A 19,599-nucleotide genomic window follows, 5' to 3' on the forward strand; every position below is an offset into this window, starting at 1 on the left:
GCAGAGAATAAAATATAGATAATCATCAGTGGCTCCATTCATTTATCCAAGTTCCTTGAGCAATGGAATTCATTTTATGATCTAAGGTTAAGTCAAGGAAAAAGAATCAAAATTTTATGTATGATATGATTAAACTCTATTACAAATCAGTTTATGCATAGGGGAAAAGCAAAGCCCAGAAAGAAAAACACTAAGATATATATGTATTTTAAAGATTTTATTCATTTATTTGAGAGAGAGAGAGAGAAAGCACAGAGGGAGAGAGGGAGAAGCGGACTCCCCACTGAGCAGAGAGCCCTACATGAGGCTCGATCCCAGGACCAGCCAAAGGCAGATGCTTAACTGACTGAGACACCCAGGCACCCCAACACTAAGATAGTAATAGTGGTTGTGTTTTAATATTGGTAGTGTGTATGAATTTTGGTACTTTTTACTGTTTAAAATTTTTCCCCTGACAAGTATTAATTACTTTTACAACAAAAACTTGCAGTCTCTCACAGCGCTGGGTGGCTCAGTCATTAAGCGTCTGCCTTCGGCTCAGGTCATGATCCCAGGGTCCTGGGATCGAGCCCCGCATCGGGCTCCCTGTTCGGGGGGAAGCCTGCTTCTCCCTCTCCCACTCCCTCTGCTTGTGTTCCCTCTCTCGCTGTGTCTCTCTCTGTCAAATAAATAAATAAAATCTTTTTAAAAAACCCCAAAACTTGCAGTCTCTCTTAAAGTATGGGCATTAAGAAGCATAAAAGAAATTTATTTTCTAAATGTATTTCAACTTTTTAAAAATCTAAAACTATATTGCCAGTAAAAAGGATTTCAGGTTTTTTAAAGGCATTGTTAAGAGCTGAGATTTTTAAGATAAATATATCAAAAAATTAAAATGGGAAACTTCTAAATTTATTGGAAGACTTATTTATCTGAAAATGATTTTTCCCTCCATAAAATTATGGTGTATAAAATATATTTCCAGTGCCTGATATTTTCCTTTTTATTACTTTAGACATATATTTTTGGAATAAAAAGCAATAAAAATTAGTTAGCTCCAGCAGAAACTATTAGAGTTATTTCCCATTAAAAAATGTGAACCAAATATAGCTGATTAATTGAGGGGTTAGAAAAATACCTCTTTCATTAGTTGAATACATAAAAAGAGACTGACATTAAGACTGAATATGTTAGTTACATGCTGTGACCAGTTAGGTCTGTCAGGTTATTCCCAAAGTTATTGCACTTGAATTTGCTTTTCATTATAGTAATTTTTAAAAAATCTCCCTCATTTTCAATTTCGGTTTTAACTACTGCCCAGGTATTTATAACCTTTCACCTAGGCTTGTCAGCTGTTAAAATTATTCACTCAGGAAGGGTAACTCTATTTAACTTGTTATCATAAAAAAGTAAACATTTCAGATTGGAAATAGCCTCAGTATTATGAATTTGATACACTTTAGATTTTTCATTGTGGTTCATTTAGGTTTAAAACCCAAGTTGAAAAAAATGTAGGTTGGAGGACCCTAACTTCACATCAAGTGGGTCATGTGAAAAAACTGGGGGTTTGAGTTGGTGAGCCTCCAGTATGTCATCTCTGTAGAGGTATAATGTGACCAGAAAGGTGAGAGAAGGGGTCAGTTATAAGTCTGTCCACAAGATGCAGTGCATTGTTTTCTTGCTTTTTGTTTCTCCTTTATTTTTTTAAATTGTGATTTTCTACAGCATCAAAGAATAAATAGAACTATGATTTACATGTCACAATTTACATAGCTGATTTCATAAATAACATGTTTCATGGTCTTTTGACTCTCTGATAATTACGCATTTCCCCCTTTCTCTGTGTTGTGGATTGTTTTTACATATTTGCCAAAAGCGGTAATGTATCTTTAGGCTATACTAGCCCTAGTAGAATTTCCAAAACAAGAGTGGTAATAAATCATTAGTACTCTACTCTGTCCAGATCAAAACTGGGTATTGTGTTTGATTTTGGGCTTTATGCAAAAGCACCATTATTTTAAAAATCAGAGATAGTATAGATCCAACAGGAATAAGATTGTGAAGAGTCTAGAAATCATTCTCAAAGAATAGTTGGAGATATGTCCCAGGTCTATAGTACACCCTGCCTCTGAGCAGACACAAACACAAATTCTCTTTAGAGAAAACATCTTCACCCTAAACTTCCAGGATTCCCCCATATTACATAGACCAAACAAGATCTCACAGTGAAAGATCCCCAAATATTTGAGGAAGCGATCTACCACGAATGAGAGCCAGCAGAAACAATAAACAGATTTATTCCCTCAGAAACCTTCAATATTGGCATCATTAGAAACACAATGTAAAATAACGATTGAATGGTTAAAGATAGAAAAGAATGGGGGGGCCGCCTGGGTGTCTCAGTGGGTTGAGCGTCCGACTCTTGATTTTGGCTCAGGTCATGATCTCAGGGTTGTGGGATCGAACCCAGCATCAGGCTCCACACTGGGCGTGGAGTCCGCTTGGGATTCTTTCTCTTTCCCTCTGTTCCTCCTCCCACCCTTGGCACTTGCCCGTGCACTCTCTCTCGAAAGAAAAGATAAAAGAAAAGAAAGGGAAAGGGAAAGAAAGGAAAGGAAAGGAAGAAAAATGAGCATTCAATAAAAGACTTTCATGACGAGGCGTCAGTTCTGGCTGTAACCACTTATTTTAGAATAACTCACCCGCCAAAAACATTTATAAAGACTGAACAAAATATATATACGTTGTTTGGAGGCATTGAGAATGGTCAGCATAAGCTGGATCTAAGAAATTGCCATCATTCAGAGAAGAGAAGCATGGGAAATGAGGGCCACATTTATCTGGCTGTATCCTTTAAGACATTTTCCAAAGTGGAATGCAAAAGAATACAACCCTAGCAGGTTGAGAAACCACAGGTAGAGTCTGGTGTTAGCAGTGGCTGGAACGTGGAAGGGCAAAATCCTGGAGAGAAGGGAACTACAGAGAAGGAACCCAAAAATCTGGGTACAAATTCCTTGCAAATCATTAGTAGATTCCTAAACTGTGCTTGGTGCCGGGCGAGGCTCAAAGAAACCCAGCAGTAAACAACAGCTGGGTTTCTCAGCTAAGCAGAGATGGTTTTAAAATTGTCCTATATTTTCTTTCCAATATAAGTCTTTAATAAATAACAAGTTGATTTTTGTGTAGGGGTCCATTAGTTATTTTATATTTTAAGTCATATGAATAACTAATTTTCCCAGGACAACCTAGCTCATTAATTTTTAGCCATTTTAGTGCTGCGCTGTGCGCCAGTACCAGGCTTTTGGACTATGTACTTACTATGGTTTTTTGTTTTGTTTTGTTTTTAATTATGGTTTTTAAATAAAGTGTCCCAATACAAGGGAGCTATTTAGGAAATTTGAAAATAAAAGTTACACCATCAAAGTACTTTAGGGAGATGAATATGGCAACTAAAGCTCTTTTAGAAGAGGAGGAGAGAGGAGATCTTTAGAAAGCTATTACAGTTCAGGTCAATAGAGAGGAGGAGTTCGATCCAGGAGATATATTGTAGAGGTAGAACAGTTCATTCATTAAGTAGTTGCCAAATGTCTACTATGTAGTCATGATTATACACCTAGAGGAAATATTAAAAAATGAATCACATATGTCTGCTGTAAAAAAGTACTCTCCATGCTGATCCCTATTAAATTTCCATTTGTCTTTGTTTAGTGAACCTCTCCGATATATCGCATATCAAATATTCTTTTCAAGTATTGTCTCTCCCACTTAATTCTGTTATCTGTGAACTCAGAAGTGTGCTATTTGTGTAATCATCAATATTCATATGTATGTGCATGAATGCATTCATTCAACATATGTTCATACTGTTACTATGTAACAGGTGCTGTGCTAGGGCCTTGGAATACAAAGATGAAAGACATGATCCCTGCTCTTAAGTTGCTTACAAAGATCATGGATAAAGATATAAAGTGATAATTAAAGCTGGCCTGTCTCCCTTATATATCTGAGTGTTTTATAAAATATCAACAGCCATGCCATGTAAATAGTCATTTATTACTACTGACCTGAAGATCAGCCATTCCCATATGTTATTTATTATGTTTTTGCTTTTTTGTGATAGTGAACTAATTATGTTATTTTTCATTAGGTTTATTTGTAGGAAAAACTCTTGTTCCCATAGCATTTTGTTCATGTCTCCATTAGAAGCCCGTTACCTTGTATTGTAATTATTGCTTACTTGTCTCTTTCCCACTAAACTGGATCTCCAGGCAAGAGCCTTGTTTTATTTATTTTTGAATCCCCAGAATCTAACACGGTGTCTGACATGTCTTGGTTGAATGAATGAATACACTTTGGGTTACTTATATAGAAAGTCATTATTAATACAAATGCTAGACATTTTGTTTATTAGAAACATTTATCCAGTTTCAAAATACATATATAGGAAAAACTTACTAAACCGTGCTGATTGGCTTAGTTATTTTGACACGTCTTCACTACTCTGGAAACAAATTGCTGTTAGTCCAAGCAGCTAAGAAAATGGTACCCACAAGAATAAAATTAATCTCAATATACTGAACATCTGTACCTAATTTGTTTTTCATTTGTACCTTCAGTTTAATCCAAGAAAGCAATCAGTCATACCTTTTCTGGGTTTCTCACAAAAGATATCTAATTGTTAGAAATGTTTTCCTCCAGGGAATCTACTATTTCTCTGACTTCCACAGATACATTTATTTGTTAACAAGGATAAAAAAGCCTTAGCAATCTTACTAAATGTTAATAGTTATGCATTTTTAATCTTCCAGGAGGTTATTAATTTGGCTTCAAGAAGATTAAGGCTACCCACTTTGAAAAATTATATCATGTTAAACACAAAAACTAAAGAAGCTTCAGACTGTGGTTGTGTTGTGGTTTTTTTTTTAATTCACCACAGAATTCTCAAGTCATCTATGAAAACTGAATATTAATTTTAATATTCATTTTCAAGATATATTATTTCCATGTTAATGACTTATAAAAATTAAAGGAGAAGAGTAGAATATCTCTAAAACTTTTCCGGAAAACTTTAATACCAGGTGACAGTATTAGGATATTGGATTCCCTTATTTTATACACACTCACACTTATACACGAACACACCAAACAATCCACCTCCCAGTCCCCTGGAAGTCTATATTCCTGTGTGTATATGTACATACACATACATATATATACTTATATTTAACTCCCTCCCTACCATTATTAATCTATATTCCACCCAACTAATGCTATTTGAAGGCAGAGGCTATGTCTTATTTATTAGTTCCAGTCTTAGCACAACTCTGCCATTTAAAAAAGACTCAGTTCATGTTTGTTTAATAAATACATGAATGAAGGAATGAATCAATAAATTTGAACATCAGATAGATTTATTATGAATGGTATGATCTTCAAAACTGTTGAAGTGTAAATTAGTTGTTATATTTATTCCTTTTCATTATCCATCCCACCCCCTTATAATTTTGCTAGCAGTATTTTACAAGACTCTCTGAGCTTAATTTCCCATCAGATATCACTCTTCTATGCCTCAGTTTCTTCATCTATAAAATGGAATAATACACTTCTCCCTGTCTGCTTTTTAGGAATGATGTTTCCTTAGATACAAAGCATTTTGCTTGGTAGAGAAATATGCTTCCTAAGACTGTAGATTGTCAATATTATTGCTATTCATCATACTGCAGTATAGGTATAAACTTCAAACTACTCTTTAGGAATCAGTAGATGTCACAGATAAAAAGGCCCTTCAGGACAGTCTAGTCCAATTTGTTACTGGATGAAGAAATTGAGCCAATTCTCCTTTCAGTTCTCTTTCTTGGTAAATTACTCATTACTCTTTTTGCCTTTGCCTAAACCTGAATATTTTTTGTCTTATTTTTTAAATTATTTTTTTAAGTTTTTACTTAAATTCCAGTATAGTTAAGGTACAGTGTAATATTAGTTTCAGGTGTATAATTTAGTGATTCAACACTTACAACACCTGGTGCTCCTCAAGACAAGTGCCCTCCTTAATCCCCATCACCTATTTCACCCATCCCTCCACCTACCTCCCCTCTGGTGACCATCAGTTTATTCTCTATAGTTGTTAAGCATTTGTTTCTTGGTTTGCCTCTCTCTCTCTTTTTCCCCCCCTTTGCTCATTTTTTTGTTTGTTAAATTCCACATATGAGTGAAATCATATAGTATTTGTCTTTCTCTGACTTGTTTCACTTAGCATTATACTCTCTAGGTCCATCCATGTTGTTGCAAATGGCAAGATTTCATTCTTTTTTAGGGCTGAGTAATATTCCTGTGTGTGTGTGTGTATACCCATCTTTATCCATTCATCGGTCATTAGACATTTGGGCTGTTTCCACAGTTTAGCTATTGTAGATAATGCTGTTATAAACATTGGGGTGCCAACAGACACATGAAAAGATGCTCAACATCACTCATCATCAGGGAAATGCAAATCAAAACTACAATGAGATATCACCTCACACTTGTGAGAATGGCTAAAATCAACAACACAAGAAACAACAGGTGTTGGCGAGGATGCAGAGAAAGGGGAACCCTCATGCACTGTTAGTGGGAATGCAAACTGGTGCAGCCACTCTGGAAAACAGTATGGCGTTTCCTCAAAAAGTTAAAAATAGGGGCGCCTGGGTGGCTCAGTCGGTTAAACGGCTGCCTTCGGCTCAGGTCATGATCCCAGGGTCCTGGGATCAAGCCCCACATCGGGCTCCCTACTCGGTGGGGAGCCTGCTTCTCCCTCTCCTGCTCCCCCTGCTCGCTCTCTCTCTCTCTGTCAAATAAATAAATAAAATCTTAAAAAAAAAAAAAAAAAGTTAAAAATAGAACTACCCTATGACCCAGCAACTGCAGTACCAGGTATTTACCCAAAGAATACAGAATACTAATTCAAAGGGATACATGCATCCCGATGTTTAAATTAATTATTTTAAAATTATAGATAAGAATAGAGAATTATCATAAAAAATACTCAGGTGCATAATACCCAGAAGAGATAAAACTGAATATTTTTAAATTTTTCTTCCAGATTTTCTTAAATGAAATAAAACAGTATAGATGCACTTGAAGTTTTCTATTTATCCTCCCAAATCCCATTCCCCTCTTTTGCTGCCTTCTCAATCTATCTTAATTTTGGTGGTTTCAATTCCCAGGCATATTTTTCTACCTTTACTTTATATGGATATAACCATAAACAATATTATTTCACATTTTTAAAATCTTTATATAAATGGTGTTATATTTGTGTCATTCCCCAACTTACTTTTTTAAATTATGTTTTTGAGATTTCTTGATTTTGAGGTATATGTTGAAACATGTAGCTCTGTTCACAAAAGATTATATACAGACGCTCAAAAGACACATGAAAATGTGTTCAACCTCATTACTAATTAGATAAATGCAAATTAAAAGCCACAATGAGATACTATACAACCATCTGAATGTCTAGAATGAAAAAGTCTGATAATACCAATTGATGGTGAGGATATGGAACAACTGGAATATTTTTAGTGAGAATACAAATTGATTAATCTACCCTAGAAAGCAGTTTGACTCTAACAAAGCTGAACACACACACACACACACACACATACACACAGAATCACCACAATTCACACTTCAATCCCAGTAATACCTAAGAGAAATAAGTGCCTCATTCTACCAAGAGGCATGTATGAGAATGTACATGATAGCTTTATTTATAATAACATTCTTAGTAGCACAAACCACTCAAATGCATATTAATAGGCGAATGGGTAAATAAACTATGATGTATTCCTACAATGGGATACTACACAATAAAAAATAATGGACTACTAATACATTGTAGCACATGAATAAATTTCGTAGACATCATGTTGAGTGAAGGAAGTCAGCTATAAAAAAAAAAGAAGTCAGCTATTTATACAGATTTTAAGAACAGGCAAAATTATATGGTGATTCAAATCAGATTCTTGGTTACCCAATATATAGATATTAACTAAAAAGGGGCAAAAAGGAAGCTTTCATGGGTGCTGGAAATGATCTATATCTTGATCTGTGTGTTGATTACATAAAAAGTTAGCAGTCTATATACTTAAGATTTATCTACTTTATTATATATATGAATATATTATGCCTCAATTTAAAAATTATTTTTAAAAAATGGTAAAATTCCAGAACTTGATGAGTATTATTTGTAGGTAGGATAAGGAAGAATGGAATCAAGAATAGTTCCTGGGGGCGCCTGGGTGGCTCAGTCGTTAAGCGTCTGCCTTCTGCTCAGGTTGTGATCCCGGGGTCCTGGGATCGAGCCCCACATCGGGCTCTCTGCTCCGCGGGAAGCCTGCTTCTCCCTCTCCCACTCCCCCTGCTTATGTTCCCTCTCTGCTGTGTCTCTCTCTGTCAATCAAATAAATAAATAAAATCTTTTTAGAAAAAAAGAATAGTTCCTGACCTAGGCTTTGAAGCATTTTGGTCACATTACCCCAGTGTTAGCTTCAGGAGCTCTAGGAAAGCCCTATAAACTAGAGCATGCATCAAAATCACTTGGAGGTGTTTAGTAGGTACTTTTGGGCTTCTCTGTGGCTGTATTCACTCATTAGTTCATTTTAAAATAATTTAATAAGTGCCCGCTCCACCACAAACTATTTAGCCAGTAAATATGTGAACAGTAAACAAATGAGGTTTTGGCCATTGATATGCTCCTAAAAGAAGGCACCAAAAGACATCCGTGATGCCCACATTACTTAGAAATGTAGGAGAGTCTGAGTGTATGAGACCCTTATGTTCTGGAATGTTAATGATCTCTCAAAAAATCTCTGGACTGAGATGAGTTATGTTAGACACTCTTACAGTTTGCCCCATTTGACTTCAACCCTAGCTAGGCTGCCTTTTCCAGGCAGGCAGAAAGTCCCAGGCTAAAGAATCTTTGCTTCAGTATATTCCAACTTCTGAGGTTTCCAAATGAGCTTCAAGTTTGTCCTCTGAGTATTTAGAAATTATCTCTAAACCTGCCCTCTGGTTTTCCAGTTTAGAAACTGGTTTCTTCCTTCCTTCCTTCCTTCCTTCCCTCCTTCCTTCCTTCCTTCCTTCCTTCCTTCTTCCTTCCTTCCTTTCTTTCTTTTTTTAAATAGGCTCCATGCCCAACATGGAGGCCAACTTGGGGCTTGAACTCACGACCCTGAGATCAAGACCTGATCTGAGATCAAGAGTCAGACACTTAACCGACTGAGCTACCCAGATGTCCCTAGAAACTAGTTTCAGATATTTAGGATTATATATTATATAATATTATATATTCAAGAGCATTCCGACCAAATCCAGAGTTGGTCTGCTTTTAAACAAATCTGAGAATTGAAACCAAAACCTATCTGTCCTTTAATACTTTCATGATAGTTAATGTATGTCTACTTGCATCAAGGATGAAATTTGTAATGACAAGGAAGAACATGTTAACAAACCTTGATTGAAATCACTACTTTGAATTTTTCTAACATAATTCCAGTTAAAAAAAACCATTCATTTAGTTCCATAGCAGCTTTATAGCAGTCAGAACAGTTAAATATTATCTATTCTGTATAAGTAAACTGAGGTATAGTTTGACTGAATTCTTCTAGGTCACTTTGATACTTACAGAGTCAGGAATTACCTTGCTTTTCTGATTCCCAGCTCAGTGCTCCTAATAATGCTCCACTGAAAGAAAACTTAAGTACTTTCTGGAGGCTTACTTTCTCAGTCTTATGATTCTTCTGGCCTAGTGTCATTCCCAAATCCAGTTTCCCAGTCAAACCCCCAAAGAAGTACCTAAGGGTTTCCTTCTCATGGGCCAGATTCAGAATTAAACTCAGAACTTCCACTTCTTCTTTTTTTCTTTTAAAGAGAGGGAGGGGGTAGTGGGAGAAGGAGAGGGAGAGAGAGAATCCTAAACAGACTCCACACCGGGCATGGAGCCTAATGTGGGGCTTGATCTCACGACTCTGAGATCATGACCTGAGCTGAAATCAAGAGTTGGACGCTCAACTGACTGAGGCCCCCCCCCCACCCCCACCAGGTGCCTCCAGAGCTTCCACTTTTAAGTGCAGTATTTTACCTTAATGTTACGACACCTCTCAAACACAGCAGAGTAGCCTTACAGATTGTATTTTAAAATCCATGTGGCTCACCGAATTTTGTTTTGAACATGTTCCTGTTTCCTATAACCATGGTCATTTTCTAATCATCTTTATCTCTTCGCTGACCCCCAGTTTTACTAAGTCATGAAAATACAAGCATCTGCTTTCTATGAATAGATTAGAGATCCCCACAAGCCTAGATTCCCATGGAAACCAATCAAAAGCTAAAAGGAAAAGAAAGAGTATATATTGAATTTCCCTGAGACCTACAGCTTGTTTTTCATTAGACTCATGCTGATTTCTTTTAAACTCTGGGCACAGGGCCAGTGAATATTTTTACAGCTGATAAAAAGGAACTTCAGATCCATTTACTTTTCATTTAAACTTTTAAAAATTAATTTTGTGTCTAACATCAATTCCAAAGGAAATTTGAGCATTAATTTGATAATTGCCTCCTTATGCCATAGGATTGTATTTGTTCGTATAATTTTCTCTTATTGTTTTTTTACCTACTTATATTTTACTGTTCAAAAGGGAATGAGAGGGAATCAGGGTGTCTATTATTCTTACAGTATGAATATTGTCAGCCCCTAGGCACAGCATTTTCCCTATGACCAATCATAGGGCTCTTTATACCTCCTTTGACTGTTAAGCTTTTACAAAGCTCAAATAATCATTTACTAATATAATAACAGAAATATAATCAAAATGCCAAAATAAGGGGGATCCAGAAAGCCAGGGAGGAGGTGACTGGGGAGAGCAGGGTGTAAATTTAAATAAGGTAATCAAAATAATTTTCATTAAGATAGTGACATTTGAAACAAGACTTGAAGGAGGTGAGGAAGTTAGCCATGTGAATGGCTGAGAGAACTTTCTTTTGTTCCTGACAGAAGGAACAGTTAGAACAAAGGCCTCAAAATGGCAGCATACATGGAATATATGAGGAATAACAATGGAGCTAGGGCTAGCATGGTTCTAATGAGTGAGCCAAGGGAAGCAGTAGGTAATGAGGACATGACAGAAATGGTAGCCAGATCCTATAGGGCCTTTTGGCCATTTTCAGGAATATGTTTTTGCTCTGAATGAAATGAGCAGGCATTGGAGGGTTTTGGGGAAAGGAGTGACATGATCTGACATATATATTAATAAAATAATCATCCTAGCCCAGCGAAAAAATTTTTCTGCAGGTTTATTATTATCTATGTCTTTATTCCTTCTTCATATATGCTCTCAAGTCTCCTTCCCATCCTGATCCCTTTCACCATATATGCATATATATAGTTGCCTAAATCCCTCACCTAGAATAGAATACAATGCCAGTCTGATGAGCACAGAGTACACCATGATTTTCCTCATTATCATTTTGGCAACCAAATGCAGTTGATTCCTATTGAAAATTTTTCAAATAAAACTTCTAATTTTGGGATGCCTGGGTGACTCAGTCAGTTAAGCATCTGCCTTCAGCTCAGGTCATGATCCTGGAGTCCTGGAAGCAGGCTCCCTGCTCAGCAGGGGTCTGCTTGTCCCTCTCCCTCTGCCTCTCCCCCCCACTTGTATTCTCTCTCTCACTTGCTCACTCTCTTTCTCTCAAATAAATATATAAAATCTTAAAAAAAAAAAACCTTCTAATTTCGCTTTATGCTTACTACTGCTTAAACTAATCCTATATTCATATCATGGTTTTGGACCCAAATGTAGCATCTTACTATATCCATATTTACTCATTTATTTGAACTTGCCAGACTTACTTAGGTAGAGTTTACCATTCCTTTCCTTGTTCCTCCAGTACCTTGTATATTGAACCACTGTTATATCACTTATCCCACCGAAAGATATATATTTGTTTATACATTTTATTTCCCCACCAACAATGAACATCTAAATATCAGCAAGAGTGTGATAGTCATATTTTTTATTTCCAGTGCCTAGTACTTAACAAATAATTAATACTCGGTGAATTGAATTGGGTTCATCATACAACCTTTGGAGGTCCTCTTGATTCTTGGGTCTGTCATTCAGTATAGTTGTCATCTCTCCCCCATATGAGTCACCAGAAGTCTCATCCTAATCTTTGATATCAAAATAGATCCTGCCTGCAGAAAAGCTTAATCACTGAAACACTACTACTAAAATTAACTTCATCAATTTAAAAGATTGTTGTATTCTTTCCTTATACTTGTCTAAACTGTGTCATCAGTGGTAATTAAGCCCCTTGAAAAATTTTGTTTACTCTATCAGAATCCACTTGTTCACCACTCCAATTCTGGTGAGTAATTCATTCATTCATTTACCAAATACATTTTTAGTATTTAATCTATATCATGTTGCACTATCATCTTGAAATATTAAAATCAACTTTTGTCCAAATATTTAAAGTCTTTCAGATTCTGAATCATCATAAAGTTAACATTTCAACAACAAAACTACTCATTTTCAAGAAATTTATTGAGTATATTCTGTTTATCTCAAACAGTTTTAGATTTCAGAAGACATGGTTTATATCCCTTTAAATTTTTTATTCAAATCCTTTTGGTCTCTTTGTCATTCATCAAACTGATTCTTTGCAAACCATTTGTTAGGAATTTGAGCTAAAATATGAATTTTAAGTAATGGCTCTAAACTTCTAACCATGTACGTAACTGGTCATGTCAATGTTGTGCAGATTGTGAACTAATACAATCTATGCGAGTTTGTGTATGTATATCTACATGCGCACACAGGTGCAGACTTTACATTGTTATTTAATTGAATGGTAATGTGTGTACATATTACAAAGCATTTACTATATCATGAAGGTTTACAGTACATAATCTAAGAGCAGGGAAAACCTTCTATCTATAAATCAAAATGTAGAAGGGATAGGAAAGGATTAATAAATATGCTGGCTACATAGAAATAAGAAAGACTTTTACCTGCAGAAAACATCATAAACAAAGAAAAAGAAGAAAGACAAACTGGGAACAATATTTGCAAGTTATGTCACTAACAGAGGGTTAATAGCCCTAAGACATAAAACAGAGAAGAAAAAGACCAATGATTCTATAAAAAATGAGCCAGAGATATGAATAGATAGTTCACAAGAAAGGGAATGTGAGTGGCCCTGAAATACGTGGAAATATGCTCAACATTGTTCATCACAAGAGAAATGCAAGTTAAAATTGCAATGAGATGTTTTTCATGTGCCAGGTTGGCAAAAGTCAAAAAGTTTGAGAGTGCTCTGGGGCAAAACTGTTGCTGAAGGGAATAAAACATGTACAACCCCTATGAAGGGAAACTCAACAGTAGCCAGCAAAAGTAACCAGAATATGCATTTACCTTTGACCCAACATTTCCACTTCTAGAAGCATACACTGGTAAAAATATGAAGTGATGTATGCACAAGGCTATTTAACTGCAGCATTATTTGTGATTGAGAGCATGAAGGGAAATGTCCTGTTAGAGGACTGGTTGAATAAAAAGAGTATGTCCTCATGATGTAGTGCTGTGCAGCTATAAAAAGTAATGAGAAGTATTCTTATATAATATTTTAAAATGACCTCCTGGAGTGAAAAGTGTAGAATCTTGTGCACGGGTCTGTCGGTAGTGGAACCTGTAATGCGGTTGACAGTGGACAAGCTAGACTTGGAGTGTGTGGGGCTGAGGACATCCCTAGGACGGGAAGAACATGAAAGAAAGCCCACCCAGGAATCATGGGCAGTATCCCAGCCAGTGGAGCTAAAGGCAACCTAGAGTCCAAAACATGCTGAGTTGTGGTGATGAGGAAAGTAGGTAATCTGTCAGCGAGACCTTGGCCACCAAGATGAAAGAGCAGATAAGGCGCGACAGGACACCATTCCCTCGGAGAATCACAAAGGACAAGGCTGGAAGAATTTGGATACTAGGCAGTTTTGTTTTGTTTTTGTTTGTTAAGATTTTATTTGTTTATTTGAGAGGGAGAGTGAGCAAGAGCATGAGGGAGGGGCAGAGGGAGAGGGAGAAGCTGACTCCCTGCTGAGCAGGGAGCCCGCCTGGGCACTTGCTGTGAGGCTCCATCCCAGGACCCTGGGATATGACCTGAGCTGAAGGCAGACAGTTAACCGCCTGAGCCACCCAAGCATCCCAGCATAGAACTCTTGATCTCTGGTTTGTAAGTTCAAGTCCCATGTTGCATGCAGAGATTACTTAAAAATAAAATCTTTTAAAAGAAATAAATAAAAAGAAAAACAAAAGAAAATGACTCTTTTTAAATATGATCATTGTAATACTAAAAATTTAACGAGAACTATTTAATATCATAGTATCATAAAATAGTCCAGCCATGTTCAAATTATAAATTGTCTCATAAATGTTTTTGTTTGGTTATTTACATTTGTTTGAATTGGGAATCAGGATCCAAATAAGTTATAAACTGACATTGGTTTTTGTCTTTTAAGGCTTTTTAAATCTGTGGATTCCTCCTCTAGCTCTCTTTTTTTCTTGCAGTTTTTTGTAATTGTGGCTTAACTCCTTCCCTAACTTGATGTCTCAGTCCAAACTAATGGTCTCAGTCTAGATCATGTTGATTCTCTCTCTAGGTATAGTTAACTTGTTCCCTTCTACAATTGTTTGCTTGGATAATTCATCAGCAGGAAATTTCCCCTTATCTACTATTTGATTACTCACTGATACAAAAAAGGAAGACTTAATCCTTGATTCTTTCTCTTTATTTACCAGTTTTCAAAATAAGGAAATATGTCCTCCCATGATGACCAATTAATTTTTTCCTTTTTTCCTTTTTAGTATCATCATGAACAAGGCACAGGATACTTTTGGTATCATTTTAACATAGTTGCCATATCAGTTCATTGACATTATTATCCCTAATTGATATTCACATGACTCCATCTTTGGTTATGAGAAGTCCTTCAAGTTGGTTCCTGGATCCTTTTGACATGATCCTATTTTTTGATAGCTTCCTTGCTATCTGCTATGACCAAATATTCCAGGTTCATCTTTGTATTTTTATTAAGCTTTTAAATTCCAGTATAGTTAACATACAGTGTTACATTAGTTTCATAATTTCTGTATTTTATACTCCAGACCTGGAATCCACCATTTCTCCAAGGATCCATGGTTCTTGAAAGCAGGAAAAAGTATTTGGAGACCATAATCTAGAGTCTAGGGGTTCTCACTTTTACAGGGCTGGTGATTATTTCTAAGTCTTTACTGTGGTCACTGCTTGGAACTATTTTTTTAATAAAAATGTCATTTTGTCACTTCCTATTCTAATTCAGGACTAAGATTTTTTTTTGTTCTTAACTTTACCTCTTGTGTTTTACATCTCTCCTCCTTTTTCTCACCCAGCTGAGAATCATAGAATATCACATTATATAGATGAAGAAACCAAAACTAAAAGAGCCTGAGTAATTTTTCATTAAGAGTGTGAGTGAGAAGGCAATACATAGATCTGTCTGACTCCAAAGTCTTTGCTTAAGTTGGTTTTTAAAATTTTGACTTGACACAGTTCCCTTGCTTCAAGACATAGCATTTTTAATTGAACTGCCAGATAGAGAATTCAATTTAAGTAACATGTATTGGGTGCCCATTTTTTATGCAAAGGCCTGTTGTCTTGTGTGAGACTGATGTCCATCAGCAAATCTTATCAACTCTACGTACTAAAATTTATTCAGAAGTCACCCATTGTTGAACACCTGCTTTGCTACTTACTACCCTGGTCATAACGACCAGCATCTTGGATTGGATTAAGTAGGAGCCTTGTTTGGATTATTGCAGTGGCCTCCTAACTGGCCTTCTGGCTTCTCATCTTGCCCCCTGCAGTCTGTGCCTGTGACATCAGCCAGAATGAGCCTTTTAAACTCAAGTCAAATCATGTCAGTCTCTGCTCCAGACTCTCCAAGGGTTTTTTATCTCAGACTAAAAGCCCAAGCACTTCCTATGACTTATAAAGCCCTATATGTTTTAAATCTCCAGTTACCTAGATGACTTTATTTTTATTCTTACCCTTGTGTTTTCTGAATAAGCCCACTCTGGCCTCGGTGCTGTTCCTCTAAAAGGAAAAGAACGCTTTTGCGTCAAGGTTTTTTCGCATTTGCTTTTCCCTTTGCTAGGAATAGATATCTCTGTGTTGAACTCCCTCACCCTTTTTTTTTGTTTTTTAGTGAGCTCTATACCAGTGTAGGGCTCAAACTCACGACCCTGAGATCAAGAGTTGCATGCTCTACCGACTGGGCCAACCAGGCGCCCCAAACTCCCTCACTTTCATTAGTTCTTACTTAAAAGTCCCTGTTTCAGTGAAGCCTTCCCTGGCTGTCCTGATAGTCCCTCATTTCACACATTTTATTCCCCCTACTCTATTTTTTCCTTAGCACTTAACACTGTCTAAAATACTGTATGTTCTACTTATTTGCCTTGCTTATTGTCTCTTACCCCACTAGAATGTAAACTCCGCGAAGCTGGGGATTTGGGGGGCCTTTTCCCCCCACCATTTCTCCACATTGCCTAGAACAGTGCCTGGTGCACAGTTGGTGCTCAAAAAAATATTCATTAAATTAATGAGTCTACTTCTGTAGTTACAGCTTTATTAATTCTCCCAGGTGGTCTAGCACTTCTCACATTGTGCATGTTTTCTTGACTAAAAACATATGATGACATTCCAGTTGTCTAATATTAGAGTATATTTTTAAGGAAGAAGAGCCCTGCTCTGCTATCTCTTTTTCTCATACAACCCTCCACTCCCACCCTATGACTCCTGCTTATTCTTCGTAGAATACTTCCTCTCTTGGGACTGGATTTTTCTTTTTCTTTTCTTTTTTTTTTTTTTCCTTCTGGTTAAATAGCCACAGACTGGCCGTGTGAGCTGACTCTCGTTGGAAAGCGAGTCAGTGCAGCCTAGTGGAGAGCAGAGGCCTGAGCATTTGCATCTCCAGAATGTTTGTATTGACAAATGGCAGTCAGTTATTGACATTTATGTCCCTTGGTGATACTTCAATTGGCTTATCTTTGCTGGTCAAATGCCTTAATTGTTCTGGCCTTTAATTCAGTCAAAGTTGGAGCTAGAGCAGAGGGGAAAGAGAAGTAGCAAGTCTAACAGAACATCAAACTTGAGCTGGGAGGCTGCTGGCAACGATCAGCCTGTCATAATGTTATGATTTGTTCATTTTTATACCATTTATTAGCCTTTACTTGTTGTGCCATTTGGCCTCCAGGGCAGATAAAGTGCTGTCTAATTTGGTAGGTTTGCTTCTGTCAGAGCAGCCTCGACAGGGAAGGTGTTAGCTGCAGTGACAAATAATCAATAGCTGTCGTTGTCATGAGGAACGTGAGCAGTTGGGCCTTTCATCTGGAGGATTAGAGGTCTAATTGGATTGAGAATAGGGAGGGTGGGCTGTTGGGTAACCCTGTCAGCCTTGTGAAGCTGTCAAATGTCGGCCTTATTCATGGTGAAGGGAAGAAGGAACCGTGTGCTTTCAGAATGGAGGAGGAAGGCATGTGAAAGCCCTTTTATACAAAGGAACAGATCCTGAAGTCAGCCCAGCTAACATATGCCCCCTTCTTTATTTAATTAGATGTCCCTTTGGATAATAAATCTGTGTAACTTTAAATGATATCTCTAAGCCTGGATGTGCAAAACACACACGTATACACACACAGTACTAGTCCAGACTGGTTCCTTTTGTCTCTGGTCATGCTAGAAGGTGAACCACTTAAATGGAGATTAAAAATGAAACTGTAGGGGAGAAGTGGTCTAAGTTGTCATCTCATTGTCAGAATTAACAAGTGATAAGCATCTTTAACGCTATTATTAGAAAAAACAAGTGAGACATTAAATTAAAAGGATAGATGAGTTAATAATGAAGTGTGGATATTTGATGATGTTTTTCACCCATACCCATTTAGAAATGTGGTTCCTTATAAAACAAAATCTTTCATTTATTCCTACATGAACTAACCCAAAGAAGAATTATACATTGGCTAAGTTGCTTCTTTCCAAGGAATGCCTTATTCTTTTTTCCTTAGCAAATTAGAACAAGTGACAGGATTGGATTTAAATTATGCCAGTGCTATCATATCCAATTCAGTCTCAAATCTCTTCTCCTATCCCCCCCATATACTTATGCTATTCTATATGTACTCCTATATATGTGTTAAATGCTATAATGCTATCATTTGGCGTATGAATGGAGAAGAGATTTGGAAAGAAATCAGTTGACTTATTCTCCAATGTATAGAGCCCTTAATACCACCTTTTTATGGCCAAGTGTATATTAAATCCCACTAAATTCTATGGAACAAAGTTAACAATGATAAATTCCAAATACAGTGTTATAAGCAATATTTATAGTTTTCCTATGTATACATTCTCTATGTACAAATTAAATTTAGTGCATTGCTGTTATCCAAAAACATATGCAATTTTTAAATGTTTTTAAAATATACTAGGTAGGGGCGCGTGGGTGGCTCAGTTGGTTAAGCGACTGCCTTCGGCTCAGGTCATGATCCTGGAGTCCCTGGATCGAGTCCCGCATCGGGCTCCCTGCTCAGCAGGGAGCCTGCTTCTCCCTCTGACCCTCTCCCCTCTCATGTGCTCTCTCTCTCATTCTCTCTGTCTCAAATAAATAAATAAAATCTTAAATAAAATAAAATAAAATAAAATATACTAGGTAACAGAGAGTATTTGTAAGCATCATCTGTGTATGTAGGTATATTTTAATGAAGGTCTTGAATAAAGGTGAACTGACAGTAATGTCCAGAGTGTGTGAATAGGCATTCCCAGGTTATGGATTATGCACTCAGCCCATCTCTATATCCATATGATCTCTTTTCTATAATCATTCAAAGCCCTGCCAACCAATTTGAAATGACTCAAAAAAGTACTCTAAAAGAACTGAATGGATATACAAACTAGATACTATATGGATGAACCCAGTGACCTCATTGTGCCCTTCATATTCTGAGATTCATTACCATTACAAATATTTCATTAAGTTCTCCCTATATTGGTCTAGCTTGAAGATCCCATGATCTTATTTTGTAGTCCACACTGAAGATTAGCACAAGTCTCAGTGCTGCGGACTAAGCACTTAGAATTGTGGTTATCTAAAGTACTTGTTTTGCTTGATCTAAGCAAGAAAAATTTAAAGTTTCAAAACAACTATCCAAGGTTGCAGAAATCTCTCAGATTTCATGCAATTCTTCTAGAACTATATCTGTGAAAGTATAATTATGACTTTTTTTTTTTTAAGATTTGTTTATTTATTTTAGAGAGAGGGCACAAGGGGGGGATGAGGCAGAGCAGGCTCAATCCCACAACTGAGAGGTCAGGACCTGAGCCAAAACCAAGCATCGGACACTTAACCGACTACGCCACCCAGGTGCCCCAACCACATTTTCTTAAGCAAAAGTGTTCACAGGAAGTGGTAGAGACAAACTTGATATCCTGGCAAAAGAAGTTCAGTGTCTAAATAGCTAGATTCACATTAGGGTCTTGGATCAGAACATA

General features: G+C 36.8%; 1 protein-coding gene across 3 annotated transcripts in view; it reads left to right on the forward strand.

Annotated features, from left to right (window-relative positions):
* INVS (inversin) overlaps window positions 1-19,599 on the forward strand; it is a 154,802-nt gene that overhangs the window by 21,359 nt on the left and 113,844 nt on the right. The window lies entirely within an intron of this gene.

The sequence above is a fragment of the Phoca vitulina genome, unplaced genomic scaffold, assembly GCF_004348235.1.
Source record: "Phoca vitulina isolate PV1807 unplaced genomic scaffold, GSC_HSeal_1.0 scaffold21, whole genome shotgun sequence".
NCBI classification, from domain to species: domain Eukaryota; kingdom Metazoa; phylum Chordata; class Mammalia; order Carnivora; family Phocidae; genus Phoca; species Phoca vitulina.